Below are 17,301 nucleotides of genomic sequence, written 5' to 3'. Positions count from 1 at the left end.
GTTTTGCTAGTGAGAGATTTGTATAATATAGGAGTGCTTGACCTGCAAAGAGAATGCTTATAAGACAAGGGATATGCTTATAAGACAAGTGCTGTGCTTTTTGAGAAGAAAAAGCTATTTGGAACAAGTGCTGCACTTGTTCCAAATAGGTCATTATGAAAAGATGTTGGCAACTGTATGCAAAGTATCCCATGCAATCCCTGCAGGCACAGTATAATCCCTGTTGTGGGAGACATGAAGCAGTTGGCCAGTAAGTACACAACATGACACCCAACACACAACCATAAACGTGGGATATTGTTGAATTTCACACCCACCCAAATATGTGGTGGACTGCAGAGTTCAACGTATGGAAAGCTCACACTGGGCATGTTCGCACACTTTGATAAATGAGGCATATGTCAGAGAACATGCCATGGAAAGGCTGAACTGGGCATGTTCACACACTTAGGCCATATCTCCGTTTAGCAGTTGGCCACACATATCTGGTATTTGTACGTGTCATTCCAGGAACCAACCACAACACAGCAATCTGCCCAGTGCACACAGTAAATGACTACAGAGACATAAGTGATATAGTGGATCGCCCTCATATTCAAACATCTTCCACAGATACACAAGTTGTTCATAGGAACAGAGAATGCTTTGGCAATAAAGACCTGCAAACAGTCTAACAGCAACAAATATTGTGCATCTGACAATTAAACATATGGGTGTAGAGGTCAATACTTGGCTGTTTACCCTAGGGAATGACAGCTTAGCCAGAGTGTGCTTGGCATCTGCATCCCCAGTACAGTAGGCTACTGTGCCACTGTAAAGTAGGTCAAATAAGGCAACGTGTGAGGCTAGTGAGCTGTGCCTCTGTCAAGCAGGGGCACAGTGGAGATCCCAGGGTTTGAATGTGCTAAGCCGCATCCATGTTGTTGGTGTGTGCTGGAAGAGGGTTGCTGAGGACCTCTAACAGTAAGTGGGCGTCAATAACAGACTGAGAGGAGCCCTATCTGCATTGTCTGGACAATTCCACTGTCAACACTGTGTTGTGATGATTATGTGGGATTGAAGTGTCGTGCTGGTACTGTTCACAGATGTCCTCCCTCTGTGGGCTACAGCTCTGCAATGTATTAGCTCACTCTGTCTGTTGGACGGCTCATATATGGCCGGTGTACACCTGACAGGTGTCCTGTTGTGGAGCAGTCATGGGTATATGTGGGATAGCATGATCAATGCAAACCTTACACATGCTCATAGAATGCAATTGTCAAGGATTATGCAGAGTGGCCAGTATAGTCCCCCAGCATGGGTCCTTTGAAGTCGTCCACCCCAGTCTTCACAAGTGTAGAGTCTGCTTGTGCTAAATACACTTTGTTTGCAGTGACAACCTTGCCTGGGGATGGGGTATGGATGTCCAGGGAAAGGTGGGTATGGTCAGATATCAACAATGGTGGTCTACCTCTGGTGTGGAACAGTGAGTACCCATGTTGCAGATGGACAGGTGCAATATGTATTCCCCCATGTGGCTGTGGTGAGTGGTTTTGCCATAGCACATGGACCCACAAATTGTAGTGGCTGTAGGGTCAAGTTGTAGAGGCCTGAGTAGTTCCCACACACAATATGCCTGTACCTGATGTTAACAACTGGAATGGTGTATGTGAACACCTGCATATCCCGGCACTGTTCCCAGGGAAGCAAAGTGTGTGTCCTGGATGTGGGAGTGGTGTTCTGGACTGGTTGTGTGGTGTGTTACAGGTCCTGTGGTCACGAAGCATGGTATAGAACATAACCTGCCAGTGTGATGTGCATATCTGACCCTGAAGTAGGTGGCTGCAAATGCATTTATATGCTATCCCCCACCTGACAGGTAGTACTAGATGTACATACCTCTGTAGAAATAAAGATGTCAGCACCCTATAAATACTGCAGGTGCAGAACAGATGCCCAGTAATTCGGATAGCGTGCTCTGCTAATGCGTTTCCCTCAAGTGCCATAATATAGTTAGGTAGGAGTTTGAACCATGCAAATGCTGTGTGTGTGTGTGTGTGTGTGTGTGTGTGTGTGTGTGTGTGTGTGTGTGTGTGTGTGTGTGTGTGTGTGTGTGTGTGTGTGTGTGTGTGTGTGTGTGTGTGTGTGTGTGTGTGTGTGTGTGTGTGTGTGTGTGTGTGTGTGTGAGCGGGGTTGATGTGTGTGCAAGTCTGTGTGAGGGAAGTGTCCCTTTTGGCAACTGGGAAAACACTCTACAGGATGCACATTCCCCTATCTAAGCACTGATGACGTCAGCACCCTATAAGTACAGCAGGAGAAGGGAAACCTCCCAGTAATGTGAATAGCGCGCTCTGCTAATGCGTCTGTCACGAGTGTCATAACATAGTTAGGTAGGGGTTTGAATCCTGCAACTGCCCAGTGTGGACGGGGGTTAGTGTGTGTGCAAGTCTGTGTGAGGGAAATGTCCCTTTTGGCAACTGGGAAAACACTCTACAGGATGCACATTCCCCTATCTAAGCACTGATGATGTCAGCACCCTATAAGTACAGCAGGAGAAGGGAAACCTCCCAGTAATGCGAATAGCGCGCTCTGCTAATGCGTCTGTCATGAATGTCATAACATAGTTAGGTAGGGGTTTGAATCCTGCAACTGCCCAGTGTGTGTGCAAGTCTGTGTGAGGAAAATGTCCCTTTTGGCAACTGGGGAAACACTCTACAGGATGCACATTCCCCTATCTAAGCACTGATGATGTCAGCACCCTATACGTACAGCAGGAGGAGGGAACCTCCCAGTAATGCGAATAGCGTGCCCTGCTAATGCGTCTGTCACAAGCGTCATAACATAGTTAGGTAGGGGTTTGAGTCCTGCAACTGCCCAGTGTGTGTGGAGGGGGGTTAGTGTGTGTGCAAGTCTTTGTGAGGGAAATGTCCCTTTTGGCAACTGGGAAAACACTTTACAGGATGCACATTCCCCTATCTTAGCACTGATGATGTCAGCACCCTATAAGTACAGCTGGAGAAGGGACACCTCCCAGTAATCCGAATAGCGCACTCTGCTAATGCGTCTCTCTCAAGTGTCATAACATAGTTAGGTAGGGGTTTGAAACCTGCAAATGCAAGTGTGTGTGTTTGGATGGGGGGAGTTTGTGTGTCTGCAATTCTGTATGAAAGACATGTGCTTTTTGGCAATCAGGAGATCACACTACATGATGCACATTACCCTTTCCAAACACTGATGATGTCAGCACCCTATATGTACAGCCAGAGAAGAGGAACCTCCTAGTAATCCGAATAGTGCACTTCGCTAATGTGTCTCTCTCATGTGTCGTGACATAGTTAGGTAGGGGTATGAATCCTGCAAACGGCAAGTGTGTGTGTGTGGGGGGGGTGTAGTAGGGTGTGTGTAATTGCAAGTGTGAGAGAACAGATCCTTTTGGCAAATACTGTAATACACCAGATGCTGCATATTCCCCCAGTAAACACAGTGGATGTCACCACACTATCAGTACAGCCAAACAGGGCTACTTGGCCAGTAATGCCAATAGTGCGCTCCGCTACTGGGTCTATTACCACTGTCAGAGCACAGATAGGTATGTTTTGGAAACCCACAACTGCCACGTGTGGTTGTGTCACACAATATGACCATGTGTGGGTTGTTGTGCATAACAATGCATGCCATTGCCTAAACCAGCAATGGCAATGCACACATGATGTATGTGTGTGACACATACACATAAATACCTGTGACCTTCAGTAGTTACCATGTCTGACACGTGCCTCAAGTGGATAAATGGTATTCGCATTGCATAACAATATGACTGTGTCTTACTGTGCAGGGGCCGCACGTGGTATGTGTCTATACAGTGTGGGTGGTATATGGTATAATACCTACAGCAGGGGATACACATCTGGTCTGGGCCATATAGTCTACATGTAGTCGATGAACAGGTGCTGCATGTTCCCACCTGTTGTGGGAGTGGTAACATGTTGTTCCACTGCAATTCAGTGACCACATGCTGGGAACCTTTCAGCTAGTGTGTTGTAGCTACAGTAATGCTCATGCACAATGTTTGGCTGGATGCAGTCCAGCCATATATTTCTTGAGACTGTCATATTGCCAGTGTTGTTAGGGAGGATAGGTGGGTTTCCTGTGTATGGGAGGGTTGTGTGTGCCAGGCTATGAACCAGAAGGCAGTCCAACACACTGTTAGCTGCTCATGGATAGGCCCTGATGCTTTGTGCTGTGCCAACAAACCTGGAGGTGTGTGTATCTGTGGTGCCTTGGGATACCACCCCCCCTGTCCATGTGTGTTACATGTGTAGGGGATGACAGGCATGGTATGAGGTATAACCTGACAGTGATGGGTTGCACCTGTGAGCTGTGAATCAGGAATCTGGTACTGCACAGATATTGCAGTTCACCGTGCTGAGGACAGTGTCCAGTGCATGCATCTTGCAGTGTACACTGCTGGTGTTGTGTAGCATCACTGTTAGTATCCTATCCTGTGTGATACCCGTGGAGGTGGCTATGTAATCCGTGTCCTGCAGCATAAGGCAGTATGTGTGTATCAAGGGGCTTCGCCAATATACAATGGCCCATGGGTGTCACGTGCAAGCTGCCCCTCGCAAATCATTGTGGCTTCCCTAGCATGTAAGCACACATTGACAGCCATTGGATACCCTATGAATGACATTGGAGATTGAGCAGAATGTAGACATAGAACACCCTTCCTACATATTGTGGTAGCATACCTGGTGAGGGTATGATGGCAACCAAGATCAGGCTCATACTGGCCCGTGCCACATGCTGAGAGATCCCTTCTATGTTCCCTATCATGTAGTCCAGGGCGGTATGTCTCAGGTCATCCATAGTGGCATGGTCAATGACTGAGTCATATGTGTCCATGCCTCTGACTGACCTGCATGCATGTGTTTTGTGGTGGACCATAGTGCCCCACAGGCATATCACTGTGACCTTCACCATGTACAGCCTGTTGAGCGGGACCCCACTGCAGCGGCCAAGAGAGGTACCTGACACATCTGTAGCAGGTGTGTTTTGTAGCCCTACAGGCTGTGAGTGTGTGGCACATGGGATGTGTGTGCCATGTGTGGCATGTGCTCTCTTCCGACGTAACGTATGCCTGTGTGCCAGCTGTGCAGGTGTGTGATGCTCAGGCAGGATGCTATTCTGAGTCTCCAAGCATGCCCTTAGCTGTCAGTGCGGGTCTATGTCAGACTGGTATTGTAGTCACTGTAGTATGTCATGCCACCTGACAGGGTATGGCAGTACTGGGTTCAGAGTGCTCAGTCCCCAGATTGGCTATGTGGTGGCATCCCACACATGTGTTGTACGTTCCTGGCCAGGGGAGAGGGTTGACTGCATACATGCGGCAGCTGTGACATTGCCACATGACTCACATAAACCACAACTGGATCATAGAGGTGATTCACAGGTTACCTTTGCACATGCTACCATAGTAGTGTGATTGCCATGGTGATTACCAACACATAGGGCCAATGGGGAACAACATACTGAAGGTGTGTATGTGTGGGTGTACTGCTACTGATTTCATAGCACTGGCATATATGACTGCACACGTGGGTAAATGCCAGGTAAGTCATGTGCAGTGTGTCACAGGCAACGTACATGCGAACAGGACAGACAGTGACGTTCTGTCATGTGGAAACTTGACATACGTATAGTACGCTATGCAGATGTCACTAGGAGTCCACAGAAGCAGTGTAACTCTGCATTGCAGGTGGAAGCAGTGTTACAGGGAACCCCAAGCGAACATGCATGCAAACAAAGCTACAGTAAGCAGGGCTGGAAGTAGTTCATTGTACAACAAAGAAGGGGTGACACAGTAGGTAACAGTGCAAATATGTAGGCACTATCAACATGTACCCAGGAATGCACAGCTCAGATGTCCATGGTAGAACTGATATTATGTCATAGTTAATTGTGATTTGTATTACATTGGTACTGCACACATATCAACATGCGCAAACATCCACATTGCATAGTCGTCATGGGCAACTTGCCACCATTACTGTACATGTCCATCATTGCGTATCACTACTTGCATTAGCTTCCCCCCTGTGCTACCTATGTATGTGGCTATCTGTTGACATCCTTACCACCGGTATGCAATAATGTGCAGCTGTTACACTATGGTACTTACTATGGGTGTAGATAACAATTCAGGACAGTCATACAGTTACTGCATCAGGCATACTGGGATATACACACAGTCATATCAGCACACTGTACTGTTACCAACATGATACTAGTAATACACTTCTATGTAGTCACCCTGTGCATCAGCAATGTGTTTACCTGTTCCTGCACTGATGTTGGAGATTGCAGGAGGTGGCACAGTTTCATCATATGCACAGGGTGTGAATTAGGTATGCCTGAGTCTGCCACTGATACCGTCAATTGACATGTGTGTGTATGTCTGTTGGTGAGGGACAGCAGTACAGGTGGGGTACTGTTGGTGCAGTGTGTGCGTGTATGTGGTAGCCCTAGGTGTTAACATTTCGCATGTGTGTATGCATGCACACAGTTCCAACTCATGGCTGCCATATACTGGAGTTTGTGGACAGCCACAGACTGCACCTGGCAGGTCATACAGATCAGTGTCTGTGGGCACGGACACGGTACCTGTGCCTGGCAGGGGTGCTATGGACCGTATCCGGTACTAAGCCAAACTGGGTACTGTCATCAGAAGTGGGAGTGTGTTGACTGGACACAGGTCCCTGTTGGGACTGTCCAGAGCCATGTGCACGTGGTCTCCTGGGGCGTTCCGATGACAGCACAGACCCAGCATTGCTGGGGCTGCTGCTGGCACTATGGTGGCATCCACGGGCCTGTTGTCGTCCGCGCTGACTGCCAGCTGCTGCTGTTGCTGGCATACGGCCACGTCGACGCCGCAACCATCCACCATTGCCCTGGCTCATGGACATGTGGTTGTGGAACTGCTGTAATATGTCCCCACAACGTCTGTATATGACATCAGTGAAATTACGGATAGCATCTGCGATGTCACACATACTGTCAGTCATGGCTGTGCGACATGCTCTCAGCTCTCTCAGATCCTGTCTGGTGTACCTTTCCATACGCAACTGTGCCTGCATGACAGCCCGAAACATAGCTGAGGTTGACAGACCTCTTTGGGCATGTCTGCCAGAGGCAGTATGCCCACGGATGCTCCCACGAGAACCCATGGGCAACTGTCTGTGTGGTACCATCGCAGGACCCTGCCCATGGCTGCTGTGTGGGGAAGCATGTGCCACAGATACCACATTACCCTGGTCAATGCCCACTGTATCCTGTCCATCACCTAGGGACAATGGTGACATAGGATGTACTGGCAGGATGACTGTGCGCAATGATGGGGTTGACAGCTGTGTACTGTCAATTGGCTGACCAATGACGGACCCTGACACACCTTCCTGTGCCATTACACAGATATCATCATTATCAGTACCTGTGGCACCAGATTCAGGTTCCCTGCTGCAGGACACCAGAGCAGCACCAGAACCTGTGGGAGGAAGACAGGAAACAGTTTACAATGTCTACACAATGTTACCAGTGATGCACTAATGCACACATGCACACGTGGACACATGCACACGTGGACACATGCACACGTGGACACATGCACACAGGCACACATGCACACGTGGACACGTGGACACATGCACACATGCACACATGGACACATGGACACAGGCACACATGCACACGTGGACACAGGCACACATGCACAAGTGGACACAGGCACACATGCACACCCCGCAGTATACACACAGAGCACTACTGAATTACACTAGTATTACTAGCACTATCAGGACTATTATAGGTATTGTTAAAACACACTCACCAGCATGGCTGGGCTGCCTTGCTGTAACACCAGAGGAACCTGCAGAAATGAGGAGATTAATGTCAGTGGGCACAACTGTGCCATTGATACTGCATATGATACAGTGCAGTAGTACACCATTTGCCTTTCACATGTCAACTGCTGATATTGGCAATATCACACCTGCACAATTACATACTATGTTGACAGCTACATACCACGGACACACCTTACACATGCATAAACTAACAGTGTACAGAACAGTCAAGTGTACATATGGCATATTACCTGCATGCTTCATGTCGTGTTGCTGTGTGGATCCAGCCTCCATCATGATGCAGGTGTGTTGCTGTTGATGTTCTGGGGCTGGAGCCACAACACTTAGGAGTAGCCCCTCCAGTCAGGTGAGGGGGGATGTGTGGCCACCCCACCTCCTGTGGCGACCTGTTGCCTGTGGATATCCGACTCACGCTGACGGACATTTCTGATTAAATCACTGCAGTGATGTCATACCTGCTCATATGTCCTATTATGCATGCCAGTGTCATTTACCCTACGGACAAGGTCTTGCCACAGTGCAGCCCTCTCCTGCTGATTCTGGCTGGTGCGGGAAAACACTATATCATAATCCCACACCAGGCTCTGGTGTATCTCTTCATCTTCTGCTGCAGAGTAGGCAGGATTTCGCTGACGTGCCATGTCCCTGGAAGAGAACACAAACAGGATATCAGCAGACTGTCAGCAATATATGGCACACATACTATACATGATACTCAACTGTAGTGATATACTACTACTTCCATATGTAGCATGTGTGTGTCTCTTGGTGGATATACAAGTACATAGCCAGATATCAGTGCTCAGCCAACACCTGTGCAACAATACCTGCCACATTCCATACAACATAGTAGCATGCCCCATCGGTCAGCACACTGAGACAGGTCCAATGCACAACCTCACTCTGGGGGTTCATACCAAAGTACTGTATATGGAATGCCATCCACTAGTGTGATCTGGACACAAATTAGTCGGCCTGGATATACATATCCCACCACCACCGCCACCAGCACAGTAGACTACTTTGATATATATGTGATTAGACAGATATTCACTTGTTAGGACTGACATGGTATCCATGCAGCCCTCTGGGCCAGTGGAAGCCACAACCCACACTGCTGACCCCTTTGCGAATGCTTCCCACGGACATCCCAAAGAATGCATGGAACATGCACACACATTTCTAACCCAGACCCTATGCACAAAGGTTAGGCATCCTGTCTGGTGGACCCCAGCCAAAGGCAGATTGTATAACGATAGAAGGAGGCTACTGCAGGACAGAGCAGATTCACATAAAGGGAAGGCATCTGTGGTCAGCACTGGTAATAAGCTACGGTCTCTCATAACAACATCCACGGCCTACTCTGGGAGGGAAATGGCCACGAACACTATAGATAACCACAAGGCCTTCTTCAGTTATGTTACACATATGGACCAAACGCCTCAGATATGCACTGAGTTACTACACACCTACACCAAACACACAGATATTGGCAACATTCTGGCAGACAGGTTCAGGGCACGTATCCCCCCTCCTTCTCCCCCACACTTAGAAATACTTATCACAGCTGAATGTAACCTCCCTGTCATCTCACATGTCCAGGTGAGGGCCGCCCTCAGCAAAGCAGAACACACAGCATCAATATGACCTGATGGTATCCCCGGATGTGTGCTACGTGAACTCCAAGAGGACATACAACCGCATATTAGACTGATATTCAACCTTGGCCGTACTACGGGATATGTACCTGAACACTGGCATACAGCAACAGTGGTCCCACTCCACTAAGGAGGCACCTCTACTGACCCTGGGAACTACCGCCCCATAAGCTTAACCAGCCTGGTCTGCAAAGTTATGGAATGATTCAGTATGTGACGCATATACCGCGATATTGGGTACCTGCAGACACTTGTTCTCAGCCAGTTTGCCTTTGTGATGGGCTGATCCTGCCTTTTGAACCTGGTTGACCTTTCAAAACAGTCACTACAGCCATTGATGAGGGCAACGCAGTCCATACAGCCTACCTGGACTTGCCTAAGGCCTTCAACACAGTACTCCACTCGGGCATCATAGACAAGCTCATTAGCTTACATGTTACTACATATGTCACATGATGGGTTGCACACTGGTTGACATACAGAATCCATAATATCGATATTGCAGGAGCCATGTCAGACTCGATGCCAGTCACATGTGGTATCCCACAAGCCTCTGTCCTAGGACCCCTCTTGTTTGGCATTTATTTCTCAGATGTGAAAGCAAAAATATGCGGGTTGTGGATGACAAAGTTCCCAGATGACTGCAAACTAAGCGCCATAGTCGTTACACCAGCTGACACACACATCCTACAGACAGGCCTCACTGAAACGGACAACTGGTGCCAAGGATCATGGCCTAACACTGAATGACATGTAATGTATAGTCATCCCCTTTGGGTGGAACTACGTGCATACAACATATCACATGGACATACCTATAGATACAGACCTATGACACATATGGAGGGTTCACAGTATGTAGACTATTAACTTGTTACTTTACATTACCTGTGTTTGTCACAGCTGGTTGCGTTACCGTTGCTACAGCTTCCTGCTGCTGCTAGCCCAGCTTGGTACTGACACTGCTGACACCTTCAACTTAGTTTTTGTACCGTGTGTTGTTGTTTGTGTTCTTATTTTTTTTTCTTTCTCTCTCTCTCTGTCTGCCTCCAGACAGTGCAATGAAAGTATTGCATGTGTGGAGTGTGAGTACAGGATGCTTTTGTAGGTATCTGCATAAGTCCATGTGATGGCCTCTGCACCAATTGTAAGCCAGCATTTGCTAATTGCATGCAACCAGTTGTGTACTGTTTGCAGTTCTCACTGTGATTTCAGGACAGTGCTATAAAAGGGTATGTGAGATAGGCGTTGCCCTTTCAGATTGTAAGGGCGGGGACCATGCTGGTATGCTGTGGACACTGTTCTGTGAGTGTAAAGGTTAGTATCTCTCTCATGATTCAGGCTGTGTTGTAGATTCACATTTCTCCATTCCTCTCTCATGTTTCCTGTAGTAAGTTGGTATGCACACTGACACCTGCAACTATATATATATATATATATATATATATATATATATATATATATATGTAAATATACATACATTTATATATGTACATTAACTGACATTATTACCTACTAGCTAGCAACTAGCATGGCTGTTTCTGTTCACGCACTACTATTATGGAAATCCACTAGTTTTGACAGTAAGTATAACTGACATGCTTTGTGTACTACACATCCTATATTCCCTTTACATTCATTCCTACTATTACATGATATATTTATTTTAGCACAATGTTCTTGTATAACAGTCATGGCTTAGTGGTAGGTCTTGCAAACTACTGTTTCCAAGGTCCTGGGTTCGGGACTGACAGTGTGATTTTATTTTGCTTTTGAACTGACTACAGGACCTGTCAATCAGAGTGACTAAGGCACTTTTAAGCAGTTGTAACCGGGTTAGCGCTGGTTTGCGCGGTGCTCCCGCATGCGCACTGGTGTTCAGCTCTGCACACACCCGCTTACAACCGCTTAACAGTGCTTACTCTGGCGCACACCCACACTATTTTCTTTGAAAGAAATGAAAATGGGGAGACAGGAAAGTGGTGAAAAAGGGGTCACAAAGAGGGTAAGTTGGTAGGGAAACAAGCTTGGGTTTTGCAGGAGGGATGTAGGTAAGGCCATAGCTGCCCATTTCTTCATCAGCAACAGCTGTGCATATGTATGTAATTTGGTGTGACATTTGAAACCTTCCATCCCTGAGAGAGGTGTCAGGACAACAATAATACTTGTTGTACAGCCAATTGTAATTGATAGTTTCCATGTCCAGCAGACGTGTGCGGAATGGGCAGCTATGTATGGGGCGTAATTTTTTTGTGGGTACAGAGTCCTGGATCTCCCTACGCACCACAGTCCGGATGCTATGGAGGGTGAGTGGTGGTTCTCCTCCGGCCACACTTGCAGAGGGGGGACGGGCCCCATCCCCTGCAGCGCTTCCACCCGAAGGTGGCACAGGGCCACTGGGAGGAGGGTCCAGACTGGGCACTAGTGCCAGGTGCACTCGCCAGCTGAGGTGGGAGAGGTGGGTCCGCTGGAACCCGCCTTCCCTGTCGTCCTATGTTTTGCATTATGTCATGACAGTTTGGGTTAGTAAAATACAATACCATTCACAATTAGTTGTAACAGCATGCATTAGTATTCCCATTAACCAAACACCCAGATATTCACACCATTGAACAGCGAGCATAACACACGCATAATTTGAACAGCAATACACAGTCCAACAACATGCAGGGTTGATTAATGGCAGCAGGCCATCAGGTTTGGATGTATGAACAGGGCAGATGCATCAACGTACATGCAAATATTTATGACCCAACAGGACAAATGTCCAGGGGTGTTAATTGTGATTGCACATACCAATTTCACGTGGAATGGATTATATGTGGTTATAGGGTGGGGTGAAGAAAATATTATTAACACCTTTGAATACCAATACATATGCTGTACATTTCTAATAGCTGCAGATATATACACACTACTGTTCTAACTACAGTTTCCTATATGATAGCTACTTCAATTTGTTGATAGGACTGTTACTGCTACATCAATATACATTTTATTGTTATTCATACACGTTCATATCTGGCTTTGTTCAGCTACATCATCCTGCTACATTTGCTTTATATAGCTATAGACAACTGTGGATGTTTGGTATTTCAGACAATCATACTATCTGCATATTGCAGACTGAGAGCAACATATCCAGATTTTGGGATACACATTCCAGCTGCAGCAACACTTTGAACACATTTCGCAGTTTGGTTCTGCTTGTCACATTCATTTCCTTCTGTACTGACTGCAGTATACTTTATTCAGGGGTTATTACTACTTTATTGGTGGATTCATAACTCTTTCTCACACTCTCTCACTTGTTTTCATTTTACTATTCAGGATGGTACTTACTTCTAGGCTTTATTGACATGTTTTACCTGTAGTTATTACAATCCTTTCCAGCAGTCTCACTTCTTTCATGTTTCAGTATTTCAACAGGGATATATTTCACACATGTCATTTGCTCATCTTCTGCAGCTGTACTTTTCAGCCTGCTGCAGGTTGTGTACTAATATATTACAGGTGGGGCATCTTTATTTCAGACATTTTCATTTTTCTGTTTGGATTACAGACTGCAACACACTTTTGTAATCAAGCAATACTTGCAAACACTCTTACACTGTTACTTGCACATTTTATTACTTAGTGACTACACTGCACTCTTTTGCTAACTGTCATACTTTTATATTTCTTTACAGTTACTGGGAGAGGATTACTGACCTGCCTGGTGGCGCAACCGCACCAGCCTATCGCCATAGGCTCTGCGGTTCGCAGAACGGACACCTGCAGCTGTAATATAAATGAAGTAATATTGGAATACACATCTCCATAATATCAGCTAGTTTAATTTCTTACATACATGATTAAATGTAACTTACTCAGTAGTGGGGCGTTGGGCATTTGCCGGGCCTCCTGGATCCAAAGGTTCAATTGGTCCTGCTTACGTCTCTTCAGGTCCGCATGGTGGTGATGGACCTGCTCACTAGTCCTTGGAATCCCTGTGGCACTGGTGAGATCATGAGCCAACCGGTCCCACGCCTCAGCCCTATATGCTCCCCACAGGACCTGGCCCTGCATGAGTTGGGCCTCATGGTTGTGGACTAGGAGCCAGACCATGTATATGGACTCCTCAATGCCCCACCTCTGTGCTCGAAAGCAACTACCCTTACCTACTCCTGACATTCTGGCTGCAAGTTAGTTCTACAATCGTTTATGCTGTGTATTCCCGCCTATGGGGCTTATATATGCCGTTTTCCCCACACTTATCTGTGATTGGCCATTTTGGAATTGTATCAACTTCACAAAACCTGCTTTGTCATGCTCCACTTTCTATTCATTCCTATATATTTGCTATTACTGCATTTCTAAGTACAGCTGTCATGGCTTAGTGGTTCAGTACCTTGACTATGATGCATGGTATCCTGGGTTCGAACCTGGCCACAGCTTTTTATATTTTATGACTGTCTAGACAGGCTAGGGGGTGTGTCTGTGTAAAGGCAGTTTTGTTACAGCTTGTTCAACGTTGCCCGCCGGTTAGCTTGTTGGCGCAGCGCGCAGCTCCGTGCAAACTGGTTACGCTGGTTTGCGCCTCATTTGGTTGTCAGCACTCATATTACGCTCAGCTCAGCTAGGGGCACACAGTTTCAGCGTGTTAAACCACTGCTCACCTACGGGCACTCATTTTACACCTGTTAAACCACTGCTCACCTACGGGCAGATGCACTCACCTTGTTAAACTGTAGCTCAGCTATAGGCACATCTGGCATTTTTTATTATTTTGTTCTCACATTTCTTCAAAATAAATGGCCTATTTCATTACATTTTACATAAAATATAATTTTATATGTGTACATATATGTCAGGGACTTGTTTCGTGCTTATTTTACTAAAAATAAAAATTGATGTTGTGGGGGCTCGAACCATGACTGCCTGCTCATCAGCCGACGTCTCTACCGCTACGCTATTGCTTTTTGGCTTGCTTTGCATAGTTAGTTCTTATATGCTTTTCCACTTACTGCTAACTGTGGCTGAGCTACGGGCACGCCCGCGCAAACGAGCGCACTCACGGGCAAACATCTTTACAATTTTAAAAAAAATATATAACATGTTCATTTATATATTTTATGTTCATAGTCTGTGGGGGCATGTGTTGTGTTTATTCACATTTCCATGGACTCTGTCGGGGGTGTTTACTTTGGGCACTTTTACTCTACTGGGGGCATGTCCGCTTGCAGGGCTCGGCCTACGGACACGCCCCCTACTGTCTTCCATGGACCGTGTTAGCCTTAGGTGTGATTCAGCATGCCCTCATGCATATGCATGACATGCTGATGTCACACCGTTTAACTGCAGCCTCCGTGTAAGCCTTGTATCTCTTACACGGAGGCTTCGTGAATCTTGCCCAAGGTGTTTTGTACAGTGATTTAGTAATGTTCCCAATTAGGGACTCACAGTTCTCTTGGTTAGACACCATTAAAAGCAAGAGACATCAGACTGGAAGCAGAGCTTGGTTAAGTAATCACATATTATGATATTTAGAGATTATGCTTTCAGTTTATAACTTAATCAGGGTTGGTACATGGGCAAAGCCAATTCACTTAAAAATACTGTTTGAGGTTTTTTTTTTTTTTGAAGAGGCTTATGGAGGATTGTAGGGTTATATAGTTTGGCATCGAATTCCAGGTTTTGCCAACAAAGTTGTCAAACAGGAATTCACCAGCAGAGTTATTAGGTTTGTGGGTTTGGACCAGTAGTTTGTTGGCTGATTGTAGGGATCTCAAGTTGCTATATGGCTTAATAATATTTATAAGATGTTTCTGGTAACATTATTATATGTGTATTACTATTACAAGCAAGTATCTAATCTGTTTTCTTGACCACAAATCTAGTAATCCTCCAGACCACAAACTCAAATTGTACCATTGTAAAGTTCATCTTTTACTCTTCTTATATAATTCTTTGTCTCTGTTACAAACTGGTCTTTCATGGTCTGTGTTCTTCTTGTGTCACTTTGCATATTTTAAGTAATACTGTCCCAACTGAACCTCACCTTCTCTTTTCATTAGAATAAAACACACATTGATTTTTTGTGTGTGTGTATGTATATATATATATATATATATATATATATATATATATATATATATATATGCGTGTGTGTGTGTGTGTATATGTATATATATATATATATATATATATATATATATATATATAGGTTCATAGGTTGGTACTGGGCTATCTGCCCGAAGGCATATATTAGCCCAGCCACGTTGTGCAGTATTCACCGCCCCTTTAGTAGTTACCTAGACCCTTGTTCTAGCAGCTAGTACCCTTGGCCCCTATCTAGTAGTGCTGTTGGTGTGATCCCCGGTGTGAACTTTCTGTTACCCATCCACTCATTAAGATTCCTCTTGAAGAGTGATAGTGAGGGGCTCTGTCTTATGTAGATCGGGACCCTGTTCCATAGTAAGGGAAGTCTCTGCAAAGGGAATATATCCCTCTAGCATGTTCTAATCATTGTTGTGTTGAGGTTTATATCCATAGAGTGTGCAGCTCGAGTAGATTTGGTTTTGCTAAGATGGAGCATGTTCAACAATTCTGGGTTGGACATGGCTCTGTACATTAGACAGAGATCGCCTCTGAGAAAGCGGTATGCAACAGAGAACAATCTTAGCTTTTTCAATCATGCTGCATAGGGCAACTGTTTGAGGCCAGTAATCCTCTTGGTTAGGTACCTTTGTGGTCTCTCCAGCTGCTGGAGATGTTTAGCCAGGTACATTCCAATTGGTGCATTGTACTCAGTAATGGGTCTGATGAGGGAAGAGTAGAGGGGCACCATTACATCCTTAGATCTTGATGCGAACCCTTTCGTGATCAGATGGGTCGCATAGAAGGATTTTCTAACCACTTTGGTTATCAAAGGAAATATATATATGGGTCTACTGCTTTTGAATGAAAGTGCACTTTACCGAAAACAAAAAAAACGGACCTGCATTTCTACAAACACTCATTTAAACGAAAATGGATTTGTCGGAATTGCATTTCTTCGAAAAGAAAATAGGCGAATATAGCACCACGAACCTAGAGTAAAATACACAAAACACAGTTCTCTTGACTGCATTCTCAGGCTACAAACTGACTGAACTCCCAACACCAAATCAACTAATTTCCCTGTGCTGTTCACTATGTCCAAATTAGTTTTCTTCAAGAAATTGCATGTGAAGCAAATGTGAGATGGCTTTTACGAATTCAACTGAAGTATACTCATCCCTATTGTCAAAGATAATTTGAAATTGTGATTGTCATCTCATTAAAGTGCTTTTCTTAGGAAAAGTGAGACATGCTGAAGACATACGTACACGAAGTTCGTCTACCTGATTTTGTTCTCTTGCTACAGTAAGCAGTACACTGTCAATGTCCATAATATGATTTCCAAGGAGACACTTAGAATGGTGACGCCAAGCTTTAACACTGTCTGTGTCCTTGGCAGACACAGTTAATTCAGAACCGAAACATTCCAAAAGGAGATGGGAAATATTGGAGGAAACCTAAATTGAGTGATGTCTAGTACTAAACTTGCGAGGCTTCCCCAAGATGTACCATTCAGCAAAGTAACAAAGAAGCTGTTCTCCTTCAGTTGGAAAAGTCTTTTGAAGTTCCTGAAATGTTGCTAGAACATAGTCTTCTTTCAGGAAAGCTAAAGCAGCCAATTGTTTGACTGCTAATTGAAAACGTATGCATGAGTAATACAA

General features: G+C 45.5%; 1 protein-coding gene across 3 annotated transcripts in view; it reads left to right on the top strand.

Annotated features, from left to right (window-relative positions):
* The window catches only part of LOC122800942 (probetacellulin-like), a 717,852-nt gene that overhangs the window by 456,125 nt on the left and 244,426 nt on the right, over positions 1-17,301 (top strand). The gene's annotated exons all lie outside the window — the stretch shown is intronic.

This window comes from Protopterus annectens, chromosome 4.part1 (genome assembly GCF_019279795.1).
Source record: "Protopterus annectens isolate FY-2018-M chromosome 4.part1, PAN1.0, whole genome shotgun sequence".
In the NCBI taxonomy this organism is placed as follows: domain Eukaryota; kingdom Metazoa; phylum Chordata; order Ceratodontiformes; family Protopteridae; genus Protopterus; species Protopterus annectens.
Note: the sequence above shows the minus strand (reverse complement) of the source record. Positions and strands in the feature narration are given on the sequence as shown.